This window comes from Lepidochelys olivacea, assembly GCF_965140295.1.
Source record: "Lepidochelys olivacea isolate rLepOli2 genome assembly, chromosome: 6".
NCBI lineage: Eukaryota > Metazoa > Chordata > Testudines > Cheloniidae > Lepidochelys > Lepidochelys olivacea.
In genome coordinates, this window is record NC_140416.1 from 76,401,523 (window position 1) to 76,416,612 (window position 15,090).

The 15,090-nt window shown below is 38.5% G+C and overlaps 1 protein-coding gene across 5 annotated transcripts in view; it reads right to left on the minus strand.

The window, feature by feature from the left end:
• Nucleotides 1-15,090, minus strand: part of NOVA1 (NOVA alternative splicing regulator 1) — a 229,329-nt gene that overhangs the window by 3,331 nt on the left and 210,908 nt on the right. The window lies entirely within an intron of this gene.

A 15,090-nucleotide genomic window follows, 5' to 3' on the forward strand; every position in this document is an offset into this window, starting at 1 on the left:
TTCTTCCACAGAATGTTTTACCTTTAGCTTAGCACAGTTCAGGCCAAAAGATTTAAACAGATGCTATGCTAGTGGTGAAAGAATGTTTAATATTGTATCAAACTGAACATAATCATCCTGTATCTTTCCCTTCCAGATTAAAGTAGAAGATTAACTTCCTTCATACAACTGGTCTAAAATCACCTTTTGCCTTATAACTTATAAAATAATAATAAAAAAATAAAAGCACTTGGCAAAAGCAAATATAGCAAGGAATGGTTGGATGATGTGCTTAGCTCCAAATGTGACATGAAATTAATAGCTCAAACTTTCACTCTCGCCAGTATATAGAAATATATTATGATAAAGATAAAATGTTATTCATCTTATGCAAATGTAGCACCATCAGAGAAGGGAGCACTCTAAAGGTAAAATTTGTTTAACTAATAGGATGTGTCATTTTTACATGTTTTATTACCTCTGCTGAAATGTTTTCAGTGAGGAGCATTTCCCTAAAAGGACAGATTTTTCCTCTCATTTAAACAAGTTTTACACTGGTATAATGTTATTAACTGCAGTAGATTAACTTCCAATTCACATTTTGTGAGTAGAGAATCAGGCCCAAAGAATTAAAAATTCAACATAGCGTACAGGTGATTTTTCTCACATTTGTTTGCAATATACATTTCTTTAAAAATATTTTTGATCTTTTAGTATACCATATGTCTTATAATACTCTGTTAACACAACAACTTCTCTGCACAAACCTCCATATACACTGGCATACTGATATCCACTCATTCATACATGAAAGTTATGTGTAATAGAAAGTTGCGGATAGTAGTTTTCAGTTTTGAAATTATTTTTACGAAAAACTGTCATTTCAATATCAGCAACAATAAAAACATGTAAATATAAAAAAAATTAAAATGATTTTCATTGTTTTGACATTACCATCTTATTATTCTAATTTCAAGAGGCTAACTTTCAGATAAAATGTCTTCCCTAGAAAATAAGCTTGTTCTAGTTTACCCATCCATTTGTTTTAGGTTTTAATAAAATACCAGTCACCTCAGTTCTGTATGCTGAGCGTGTCAGCCAAATCTTTAAAAGGATGATACATTTAAAAATGGAGAATGATTAATATTTTCCATTTAATAAAATATGCAAATTCAGCAAAACAGTAATCTAATATAACAGATTTTAATGTTTGAATTGTTTTGCATCTAATTTGAAGTTTTTAATCTCTGACATTTCAGTTACATTTCATCATTACCAAAAGACGTTATGTAAAATTAAAGAAATAAAAGCATAAGGTTCTTATTTATTAATAATGAGCTAAGTCCAGTTCTGTGCTCCAAGACCTAAATATCAAGGAGCCTTGGTTATATTCAAAATGGTCACTGACATACAGTGTGAACTTGGTCAAACCACTTAACATCTCTATTGATCAGTTTTTCCATCTATAAAATGTGGATAAAAATACTCACATACAAATTATGTGAGATCTAGAGATAAAAATACTAAATAATTGCTAAGCATTTTAGCTGAAACCTTCCTATCTGTTTTTGTTTACGTCTTCGGAAATGCAAAGTTATCAGCTCCTCAGGGAACATAAAATCAGCCAAGACAACTCAATAATGTGGCATTTATTTTAGTATATATTTTAAAGGTCTATGGTTTTGTGCCACATACTGAAAAAAACCTTACCTGACCCCAATGGTATATGCAATGCTAAGCTCCTTTGGGGGTTTGCGGTACCTGTGACTTGTCAGCTTTAGGCACATTGTGCCATTATAGCCAAGCAGGCAAGTCAGTGAGATACCATGGTGATGGGTGCAGTATAAAAGCCTAGTTGGAAGACCAAAAGACATACTGATTTAGATGATTTAAAAAAAAGAACAAACCCCATCATACTAAAGCTCATTTTGAACCTTTTTGGGCTGGTACTTATCAGAAATTCCACTGGAATCAGTGGGTGTCTCACTTAAATACAGAAGTCAGACTCAGATCCTACCTATGCACTTTTGAAGGTTAGATTCTTACGGTCAATTCTAATCAGTTAATTTTGACTGGGTACATTTTATTATCATGATTCAATTGTGAGTGTTTTGCCATTTGCACACACAATATCTAAGTAAAGTCACATGGTTTAGTAAAGTCCCTTTTTTACATTTTTCATAAGCAAGGCACATGAATTCTCTCAAGATAACTTCTCCCCCCCCCCATATATGTCTATTTAATCCAATGACATTTTTAGTTAATTAAAAATCATTCAATATGAGTTTAATTTAAAAAAAAAATGAGCTTCAGTCCATCTACAGGCATCCTCCGAAGTACTTTTTTCACTGCTACTCTAAAAGATGACTTGGCAGGTAGGATCTACCTTAAAACTGCATTGTGGGGCTTCATATCTATTGTGTCTCACTGATTTCATATAAAAATTTCAGTTTACACATTTTTTTAAATACATGCCAGCCCTGCAAACTCAGCATGGAATCTGAAAGCCAAAATGAGTTCATTTTGGAGAGTGCCTCATCACCAACATTAAAGGCTCTGGAGGCAGAATTTTGCCCCCGGTTACAAATGTGCAACCTATTGGCCTTAAGTGGAGTTGCACAGATGAAACACAGCACATAATTTGAAGTCAGTGGGGTTGCAAAAGTATTCTGTATTAGGTATTTAATTGAACTATTCTTGTCACATGCAAAATCCAGTTCACTCTCCCATTGTTATGTTTGATCTGCAGGACTGTCAGTAGTAAAAAAAAACAATAATAATGTAATCATGTAAGTAACTAGATATGACTCTAAATACACAAAGAGAGCAGATCTGCTGAGTAAAAAGGTGTCAACTTTATAGTCACTTTTTAGTGTAAAACCACAACTTCAGTTCTCCAATAAAAGCACCATAGTCATTGACAATAAGAAACATCACCATAAGTATTTTTAAATGTTGAAGATAAATAGTCAACAATTCTTAAAAATACAAACTTAATACACAAATTATTACCATTTATTTTTGGAGAAGAAATGTGATCATTATTGGATTCTATACATTATTATACATTTTCTACCTACTGAAATAGAAAACACGTTCTATTAAGTATCACATTCTTTTAGAAATAGTGAATTACATGTTCTCATTATTAACTCTTCTTTAAATGATGATCCCTTCAAAAATTGGATTTACTATTATAATCCCAGTGAGGAATACATTTTGTTTGGATGTATGAACACATTTAAAAACACATCTAATATTGTCTAAAGCTATTCTAAATGAAAGTTTTAAAGAAAACTCCAAATTATACCAAAATTCAGTTTTAATATAACAAAATAACTTTTCATCTCCCTGCTGACATGGGATTCTTTTCTTCAGTTTTGTCCTCTCAAGTCCCAAGTGATGGGACTTCTTTATGGAGATTATTTAATAATCTAATACATCTAATTGTCAAGATGTTTTTTCCGGCTATTCAATATAGTTTTTTGTCTTAGTTTCATCCCATTACTTTTAGTTATAACCCACACCCTGAATCTCTCCTAATAATTCCTCTCCTTCTTTCAGAGTAGCAGCCGTGTTAGTCTATATCCACAAAAAGAAAAGAAGGACTTGTGGCACCTTAGAGACTAACCAATTTATTTGAGCATAAGCTTTCGTGAGCTACAGCTCACTTCATCGGATGCTCACGAAAGCTTATGCTCAAATAAATTTGTTAGTCTCTAAGGTGCCACAAGTACTCCTTTTCTCCTTCTTTGACATTTATACACTTCAGCTAATTGCAATCTGTTATTCTCTCATTTTACCTCTCTCTTCCCACCCTGAAACAATTCCACCTCTTTCCTCCCCAAAATAAATGCATATTTCTTCCCTTAAAAAAAAAAGAACTATTTCACACTGATCTATTTGCATTTTGATCTCCAAATTCCACCTCTATCTAATTTCTCTGTCTGCCACGCTCACCAGTTCTATTTTAACCACTCAGAACTCCATCTTGACTCTGCCCCACTTACCCCATCACAATTCCACATTGTCTTCATTTTAACTAACTTACTTTACCTGGGACTACTAGACAGCCTGGCAGAGAGAGGTAGGGCTCACTCACTCTAGCTACTCTGATTGCACGTTGAATGCACTGCTACCATGGATCTACGAGATTTCTCCCAGGGTGGAAAGGGGCTGCATGCTACCTACTCTGGGATGCCATAACTACATCAATCAGGGGTTTGGATTTTTCACACCCCTGACTGATGAAGGACACCAATACAGTAAAAATGATACACAGCATATAAAAATGTCTTTCCTGTGTTACAATAATCTTAGATTACTATAACATAAAGGAATTTTATAGATCTATTTCACTTTTTCTCATTATGCTCCATATTTACTATTAGTACTTAAGTCAGCTTGACAATGAAACTAGACTGGTCTTTTTGTACTAAATATAACTTTGTTCCCTTGCACCGTACAGTGTTGCAGATACAGCAGGGCAATAGTTACATCTACAAATGTCACAAGCTGTTCCAACCAGCCTAAGCTGGCTCCTCCCCCACCCATGATCTTCAGGGCCCAGTCAGTCCCAGTTGCTAATCCTCCATTCAGCTGAACCTATACTTCTCAAGGGAGGTCTTTCATTTTAGCACCGAAGTTACCAATTTTCCACAAAAGTTGGTGTCTACTTTTATTCTTGAAAATTTATTTGCATCAGAAATGAAGACTCAGAACTGAGGTTAGGGGAAGAGTTATTTATACTAAAGGAAAGAATCCTTAGTGTTTTAAGTTTCCTGCATGAATAATTATTTTGTTGTCCCTCATTTTGGGTCTTTGTCACCCACTGCGTCCCACATTTGGGCCTTGACTATTTGAGAGGTCTGGCTCATCGCACTTCTGACACTTCTCCCCATTTTCAGCACCTGAACACTGACTTTTCTTTCACAGGAAAATAATAGGAATTCTGTCTCTGCTCAATTATACATATGGTCACACTCTTCTCGGAAGTATTTAGCCATTGACAAATCTATCTTTCCAAGGTAAAATGAAAAATAGCACAAAAATTCTATGTACAGGAACTCCTTACTTAATGTTGTAATTACGTTCCTGAAAAATGCGACTTTAAGTGAAACTACGTTAAGTGAATCCGATTTCCCCATAAGACTTAATGTAAATGAGAGGGTTAGGTTCCAGGGAAATTTTTTTCACCAGACAAAAATATATCCACACACACACAGAGTATAAGTTTTAAACGAACAATTTAATACTGGTACACAGCAATGATGATTGTGAAGCTTGGTTGAGGTGGAGGAGTCAGAGGGTCAGATATTTCCCAGGGAATGCCTTACTGCTAAATGATGAACTTAAGGGTTAACTCTCACACTCTACAAGGCAACAGGAAAGGAGGGAGGACAGACAGAGACAGAGACACACACCCTGTGTGTGTTTGAGAGATAGAGATGTGCATTTCCCCTTTAAGTATGCAGAGTGGGGTCAGAAGTACTCTGCCTTCTTAATTAGATCAGCAAGCTGAGACCAGATTGCAGCTGCAGCCTAAGGCAGCAGCTCCCTCTGTCCATGTGTCCCCCCTGCTCTATGGAAGATGGGGTAAGCGGGGTGCAGGAGCATGGGGGAGGAGGACACCCTGACATTAGCCTCCCTCTTCTTCCCCCCCTCCACACACAGCAAGCAGGAGTCTCAGCGAGTAGCTCCAAGGCAGAGGGCAGGAACAGCACATGGCAGTGGGGGGAGAGATAGCTAAACTGCCGGCAAGTGATAGCCCGCTGAGCAGCTGCTGCGCAGGGAACTTAGGGGAGCGGGGAGCTGATAGGGGGGCTGCCGGTCCACCCTGGTTCCAAGCCCCCACCAGCTAGCTGCAACAGGCTGCTCTTCCTGCAAGCAGTGGACAAAGCAGGCGGCTTCCATATGACATCAGAAGGAAGCATTGCACAACTTTAAACTAGCATGTTCCCTAGTTGATCAGCAACGAAACAATGTTAACCAGGATGACTAAGTGAGGAGTTCCTGTTTAGATCCTTCTTCCTTGTATTAACATAAATCAAAAGTTTCTGAGTGGAAAAGAGGAAGAAACTGAATTCTCCACGATACATCGTTTTAATAACATACAAGGAAATGTCACATCTCTTCCTTTTTCTTTTTTCTGTGAAACATAAAAACAACGTTACCTACTTCATGTATTAATGTTTCATGAGTTTCAAATTACACTTGTAGAGGAGTGTTAATGTACTTTGAGTAGCTTCCTTTACATGTCTCACTTTTTTATAATTAAAAAAGAAAAAATGTGCTGGTTACTTACTGAATTATACAAGAGCACATAAACCTGGATTTTCACATTGTTTCAGAACCTATAGTGTGTGTAGTGAATTAATCATTCACACATACTAAGCTGTCATTCAGATTAAACATCTTTCAGAAGAGATGTAAAACTGAAGTCCTAACTGCTGTGGTCAGTAAAGATCTTATGGCACTTTTAGTAAGAGCTGTGGTGTTAGTCTCAGTCACCTGGCTGAATTCAAAATAATTTCAGCCTTTCTAAAATCACCATACAGTTTCAGTTCTTTATTTCTTGCTCTATTTTGTTGTATAGTGGTGCACAAACTGTTGCCACCAATGCGCTCAGATATGGCTGTATTTCACAAATGACTGAATGTTTACTGTTTATAAAGTCCAGTAATTTGAGATGCTTTGGTTGAAGGACTTGATATAAATATAAGATATTATTATTACTGGAATTGCTTAAAAAAAAAGAAACTGTGCAATAATCTGGCAATGAAATAAAATAAAATAAAATCTTTACAGGCCAAATCCAAGTCCTATCTAATTCATTAGCAAAACTCCTACTGACTTTGATGGGATCCGTATTTGACCTTAACTCTGAGCCCCAATTTCTAGCACCAGGTCTAATTAGATATCTTAGTAATTGAATGATACTCAGAGGAGTGGGGAAGAAATCATCATCCCCAAGCGCAGCAGACCTATTCCATGGAAGCTACTATTGCCTACATCAGGTAATTAAATTTGTCCCCCACACAGGAGATGGAAAGGAAGATCTGTGCAGTAGCAGATCCCTTGTACCGCCACCTGTTGCCCTCCTTTTACTGTTTGGGGCTCGCTGCCAATCATAGAATGCACACCTACTGTGTGTCTCCCCATGTCCTATTCAAATCCCTTGTGCTGTGGAACCTCAGTGAGCATGCAAGAGGGAGACTGGGTATGTCACTGAATAGATAAACTATTTTAGCAGCTCTCCTACATATGAACAAAATATGTTACCCTGTTTGTACTTTATATTTACCTATAAAAATTAATTTAAAGTGTAATTCATTAAATTCAGTATTACAAAACACAAATATTGTTAGCAAACTTTGGGAACTGTTTTACATTTGTAGTGGCAAAATAAATGTGAGATTTCATTTTCAAAAAGATTATTTACACTTTTTAAAGAAATACTGTGATTCAGATTCTTTGGTCTGGCTGAGCTGTACTGGGAGCTAATGGAAGGTAGGACAAAGATGGATTTCAAACAGCTTGATGATTTCCCAGCATTTTCAAGGCCTTTGGGTGCTGGTTTGGTCCCGGAATTATGCCCAGCTACCCCTGGTTCAAAGCAATGCCACAGCCTTGCTCCCTTTTCCTGAAACAAGTTCAGTTGCAAAGAATTTGGTTTAGAGCTATTGCGCTAATTCTGCACTGCCCAAAAGAATCCTTAAAGAGCTGGATCCATTAGCTTTATGGCTGCTTTGTGGCACCAGAGCGACACAAAGTCTTTCTAAATGATATGCTCTAGTTCAACCAGAAGTTATTGGGCTTGATGCAGGCATCACTGGGTGAAATTCTATGGCCTATATTATGCATGATATCAGACTAGATGATCTTAATGGTCCCTGCCTACCTTAAAGTCTATGAGCAAGAACTAAAGCAGTCACAGCAGTGCTGAAAATGTAGGCCTTCAAGTACAATAGGAATTTTCAAGTTAAGTACAAAATGCATATTAAAAAACGGCATGTTAAAAAACAGAACAAAACATAAAAGATGGTCTATTTATCACCATTAAGTCTAGTAAACAGAGATAATAGATAAACAGGCTAAATATATGTTTATATGCTTTTAAAACACCTGAATGTTTAAAATTATAAGAAGAAATTATTACATTTAAATTTCATTGAGATGAAAAACCTGCAGTTGGTTAAAAAGCACGTGACTCTCACTGAAGCTGACTAGAAATTGGGTGTATAGAAGACCTGCAAGTAGGGTGACTAGATCACAAGAATAAAATATTGGGACACATGCTGGGGGAGGGGTAGCCACAGGGTCACATCCCCCACTGGAACTATAGGGGAGGGGGGTGTACAGCCCTAGGAAGCTGCAAGGGGGTGCACACAGCCCGGCTCCAGTCTCCGGGTCCAGCTCCCCCTGCAAGCCGCGAGGCCTGACTCCTGCCACGAGTTGAGGGCACACGGCCCGGCTCCAGCCTCAGACCCATGCCATGGGTCAGGGGGCCGCAGGTTCCCAGCTTACTGCCAGCTGCATGCTGTGGGTCGGAGGGCGCAGAGTCCCAGCTCCAGCCCCCGCCACATGCTGCAGGGCTCTGGCTCCAGCTTCCATTGCATGCCACGGGCCGGGGTCGCACAACCCTGGCTCCAGCCCCAGCTGCAACTCAGGGGCGCACGGCCCTGACTCTCAGTGCATGCTATGGGGTCACACAGCCCCGGCTGTGGCCCCCACCGCAAGCTGCGTGTGGGGTCACACGGACCCGGCTCCAGCCCAGGCTGCAAGGGAAGGTCTCGTGGCTGGGGCAGTAAGTTGGGGCATGGGAGGAGGGGTTCAGGGTGCTGACTCCGGGAGGGAGTTTGGGTGCAGGAGGGGGCTCAGGGCTGGGATTTGGGGTGCGCTTACGTCAGGCAGTTCCCCAGAAGTGGCAACATTTCCCTCTGGGTCCTAGGCGGAGGTGTGGCTAGTTGGCTCTGTGTGCTGCCTTGCCGGCAGGCGCCACCACCACAGCTCCCATTGGTCACAGTTCCTGGCCAATGGGAGCTGCGGAGCCAACGCTCATGGAGGGGGCAGCACACAGAGTCCCCCTCGCTGTCCCTGCGCCTAGGACCCAGAGGGTGATGTGCACTTCTGGGGAGCTGTGCGGAGCCAGGTAGGTAGGGAGCTTGCCAGCCCCACACCAACCAGAGGCCTGGCAACCCTACAATACTGGGACAATGGCAACCCGATCGTACATAGTTCGGGACGTGGGACAGAGTTCAATATCTGGACAGTCCTGATTTTATTGGGATGTCTGGTCACCCGACCTGCAAGACATCCTAAAAATGCATTACAAATTTCCTCCTTCAGTACTGTTGGCTAAACAATAGCATTTTTGAATGACACTCCAAACTACATCTTATTTTTATTGTCAAAATATTTTTAAAATTATCCTATTAAATCCTACTAAAATGAACATTGCTTTCAGCGAGAGCTTTTTGTTAGCTTCCATAGAGTAAAAGCTGTCAGTATTGAAAGCTAACTTTTAAAAAGGATTTAAACATATTTTTCTTTACAAACACCAGGATATTACTCATGGTGACATAAGCATTCTGTTAAAATATTATATAAAAAATCTTATTAAAACAGCACTAAGAATTCATTTATTGCTCTTTATCAGTCAGTAATGAAAGCTTGTGTTGTTAAACCTGTAATAATAAATTCTCCTGGGTTAATGTGTTTCTCATGACAAATTATTTATTATCATCATCATTAGGGACAGGAAAAAATGAACAAGCGATTTGTTTTTAATATTTAAAAATGACCCATAGAAGATAAAGAAATACCTTTAGGAAATATGATATGAAGTTAATACATAAAATGAAGACACAAAAATAAGGCTTAAGTTCGTATTCAATAGCTCCACCCTGCTCTGTGGACACTGATCAATATCTCAAGTACAAACAGCTCTAGTACAGTGCGTTGAGGTCTACCTGCTACAGCTAATCTTACAAGATATTTTTCATCATATCCATAATGTACAGTACATAGCAGAATCAAAACATACAATTCATATAATAAAGCCTACACAACCTGAGGCAAATCCGGTGCTATGTCTCCCCAAGGCTGTGAAGGTCCCCAGATGGAACAGAATCATTTAAATTCACTCTAAAGTGTGGAGGAGGAGGAGGAGTTGGGGAGAACATGGAGGGGGTTGGCTTCACTGTGCTGTGGAGCACAGCCCACTGAGAGCTTCTTGTGGCTAGGCAGATTGTAGAAAGAAGTGGCTCTTTCCCATACACAGACTAACCAGCGTATAGTTCCCTAAAAGTACACAGGAAATGTAAGAGCGATTGCAACCAAAATATTCTTATGGAATTCCATAGGACACAGCCCAGCTGATCAGGTTGCTTATTGATTTCCATCTCCTGAAAAATAGTAACACTAATAGTTACCTGCAAATTTCCATGGGTTTTCACTGGCATTGCTATCTATATTTTTTATAATGTTTCTTATCATGCCTGAGGTTTATATTAGAAAACTATGGCAAACAATTGAAAAAGCATCATGGGATAACAAACTTGAATAGACCATAAGAAAATGTAGTTAATGTGAAGTTATAAATAGCTCATACATTTTCTCAGATAACCTGAACTCAGGAGCAATATCGACTTCAGGAATGGAGAAGACTGCATTGATTCTTCAAGATCAAGTCCAGTGACTTTCATAAAACTAGCAGAATAAAATGTCATTCCCATCTTGAGAAAATTTCAGTGTTTGCCATTTAAAAGTCAACATTTACTAACAGTTATACAGAAGTATTTGCGTTTTTTAGTTATTTTCTATGCTAATTATTTTGGAATGCACTCTTTCATCAACTGTCTCTCTAGTAACAATCAAGGGAGAATTCCTATACTGTCATTATTTATTTTCCTAGCAGAGAAGACAAATTTTTCTGCCAAGTGTTGCCACACAGATTATCTAATACTACCTCAGTTGAAATACTTGACCTCAGGAGCAGAAGAGCTTCTATAGAGAGCTACATTGAGTTAAAGCTTCCTTGGACTCCTTGAAGTGTTTGATCAATTCATCATTCAACTGTTCTTCCCAGTTATTTCTTTGAGGCAGAGGACATTGGTGAGAGTCTCCTAGTGAGCCCAACCTGAAACTAACATTTTCAAAGCAGTGAAATTTCAACCCTGAAATGCTAGGAAGACAATCTCTTTGTCTTTATGATGTACATTTAGGTTTTGCTATGGTCTCCCCTTGGGACATGGTAATCTGAGGGACATATTTTTCTCTAAGAAGGGCAAGATTAAAAAAGAAAAAGGCAACACTATGCTGATGGAGAAAAGAAAAAGATTCTGAAAACAAAAATATTATTTTAGTATTCATTCACACGGATCCACTATTTCTCTAGACTGATTTTATCTGGAGTATATACAAATCTTTAATATATGCAATACAGCCTCAATGTAATTTAAATATTATCTATACTGGGCATATCTGTTATCTACTATACACTTTCTTTTACTGTAGTGTAGTTGCTAGGCTAGTTTTTCTTTCCCATAATAAGATTGCAACTTTGGGGCCATTACTATAAAATGGGGGGTTAGAACAGTCTCCCTGGAGTGACAAAAGTAGTATGGAGCTAGTGCAACTTCTCAGCTCCGCTGTGGTTTGGATGAAAGAGAATCAGCCTTTTCATCTGGTGCTGATGTGGTTCATGTAAGGACTCAGTCTCTCTCTGTACAAGATTTAATTACATCCCTGGGATAGTGATCAGCATCTGGGTGTTAGGTCATGGTAGGATCTGACGTTTACAGTTGAATTCTCAATTAGGAAGGTAGATGATGATCTCATTGAAACTGGGCTCTTTTTTTCCAGGATTCCCTACCATCTTTAGCCAGTATCCTTGTCTATTTTTAAAAAGTCATGAGCTGTGATTTTCAAAAATGGGGCCTAAAGTTAGACTTCTAGGTACATATTTAGAACTCTAAATACAAGTAGCCTGCTGAATGTTCAGCACTTTTGAAAACCAGACCATGTACTCAGTCCATTAAAAATGCACTCACCAGTCTAACTTTTGGCACCTTTTTTTGAAACTCCTGGCCATGACCTTTTCTGCCAGTTTAGAACTGAAGCCGTGTTCCCTTGTTCTCAACAAATGTGTAACATCAACAGTCAACCTGTGAACCATTGACCAGAGAAGCGACTTGTCTGTGCATGGGCAAAAGCTTATTTCCTCCTCATATAAGTACACTGAAACCAACACAGTTCATGTGAGAATGAAGGATACTGTCACAGGTAGGCACCACATTCTGAAAAAGGGTTTACAAAGAGTAAAATGAATAGAAACACTTTCATGAATTCTTAATTTCTTTAAGTAAGAAAGATGGCTGCCTCTGCCATCTTTCTTCAGAAGTAACACTAATATGAATGTAGTTGAACAATTTAAAAGAGGCACTAAGATCTAACTCTCTCAGAAGAGATACTAACTCCCTCCCAATGACAGAAAAATAAAACTCCTAATTACTGCTCTCTCACAGAAGATAGCTCTAATAATCTCTAAGCTTGGAGGAAAGGGAAGAACTACCACCATAACACAACACATGACTATCACTTGCTTATTTGTGTGGGAAAATGGGCATATTCACATCCAAGGAACAACTCAAGAACAAAATAATAAAAGGACATCATCATCCCACAACTTATATGATTCTAAAAAGTGCATGAAAAAAATAAAGTAAACAAAACAAAACAGCAAAAATGTTTCCCTACACAGGACAAGTATATTGCCCTACTCTATTTGCACTAAACTAAAGCCAAGTATTAGAAAGTCACAGCCAAAACAACCTAATGGATAAGTATGTTCATGAAATAAAACAAATGAAAAGGTTCCGAAGAAGAGTTCTATGGAACAAGAGTGTCTCTCTGTTATAGAGTTACGTTGATTCAGTGTTAGAGTTACTCCATCTCTGCCTCTGAAAATTACACTTGCAGCACATATGTAGTAAACAGAACAGTCCCCCCCTCATCTTAAGTGATACTCGTAATGAAGGGAAGGAATATTGTTAAATATGACTTATTTGACAGAGTGCTTGTATACACACACACACACACACACACACACACACACACACAGAGTAAATGATGGAGAAAGACAAATTCATTATTGCATTATATTCATATGAGCATTGTGAAAAATATGACAAGTCTGGAGGGTAGGAAGTTAAATTGCTGTATCTAGATGAACAATTATGGTTTTGTATTAGGTCGATAAGGTTGTCTAATAATATATACAATACTCAACATACAGAATTTCTGATTGTATTCTCTGTTCTGCCAAGCTCCGCTAAGTATAAGAATGACGAAGTGACGGGATGCGAATCTGACTGTAAGCTACTTTTGTGCATAAGTTAGAGCAGCCTGATTTCTATTCTGAATTACATCTGGCTCTCCCCATCTCCCTAGGGTTATTCACACAGCTCAGAATAGCTGCAGTGCAGCGGAAATTTGGCCACAGTCCCCATGCACCTATGTTACTGGCTGTGACGAAGGCTGTGTAGAGTAACTCTGTTGGTTCTACAGCATGTGAGGACTCCCCCTATCTTGAGGATCTCTTCCAATGGCTGCCACTGCTAGCTTTAAGATCCCTTACATCATTCTGGCAGTGCAAAGGGGCAGTAACAGAACAGACAATTGTCTTACCGTCTGCTTAACTGTTAGAATGGGAAGTTTATCTAGTAGGAACTACACAATGTGTTAACAAAGACCTATCTCAAAGATGTCATTAATGAAAGAGGAATGGGACAGTTAAAGAAACAATAGCTCAATATCCATAACTCTTAAGGTTAAAAAAAAGTTAACTGGCAGAATCTATATTAGAAAAGGAATGTAGTTTCACTAATGAATGCACGTCTCCCAAGTATAATAACCATCTTTGATTGGACTAGGGGACTACATAAACCCATAATGGTAACAGAGACTTTTGACATGTTGATGTGAGGAGGGTCTCCTCTCAGAGACACTCTGTGAATATTTTCTCTCAGAGGCTGTCATGGTGCTCTCTGACAAGGGTCAGAGAACAAAACAAGCTAATACTACCAGAACATTGGTCTAGGAAAATATTTCAGTATTTTGTAACTAAGTTACAGGACAACCTAGTACTTACCATTGTATTTGTTTAAGCGCGATTGTATTTGCAGTCACCTTTAATTTTATTACTTTTGTTCACTTTATTCTTGTAAACTGGCAATGAAATGTTCATTGAATCAACACAACCTGAACTGGGTTATGGAACTGTGGTGATAACTGAAAGGCTTCTAAGAGAGAAAAACAGAACTCCTGACATTGGCGGAGGTAGTGCCAGAAATTAGTAACTATTTGGTTATAAGATCAAAGGCATGGAAGAGGTTGTGATATCCCTTCCCCAAAAATGCAACAGAAGAGTTGGTGAGTGTTAGGTGGGCCAGTGGTAAAAGCCAACCTCCCTGATAGGTAAAAAGTCCAGTTACAAGTAGGCTGGAATGAGAGTAGATGACTGCATTCTCCTCAGGAGCCTCACGAAACGGAAATGTGTATCCCATTAAAGCTAGCCCAGTGAGGAAAATTACAAATACATACCACTGAACAAAAATTCTCCAAATATATTGTCTCCACAGATCCACACTTTTGGGGATATGTTCCTCCAAAAATGGGGATCTATGTAGCCATATTTCAGGAAAGGGAAACTGAGTAAAAATAAAACATAAAAACAAAGAAATGGTGAGGATTTTTGAATTGTGGGCAAGAACGATGAAAGCCAGGTGTGCACAGCTATTGAAGTGTTGCTACTGTATGCATGTAAATACCTGTGGTTAGCTGCTCAGCTAGTGTAAATGGGCACATGGTAAAACGGCGATTTGCACCAACTGTTCATATACACATACATTTGCACACATGCAACAGGCATTTATACACCTAAGACAGATGTGTAATTATTTATGTACATCTAACTTTAAAAATATAACTCCAAAAGAGTAAAGGCAGAGTCATCAGATTCATTTTCGGAATTCACAGCTTCTATAGGTTTCCTTTCCTTTTTCCTTTTAAAGACATGTATTTACCTTCATCTGTTGTCTTGACCTCTAT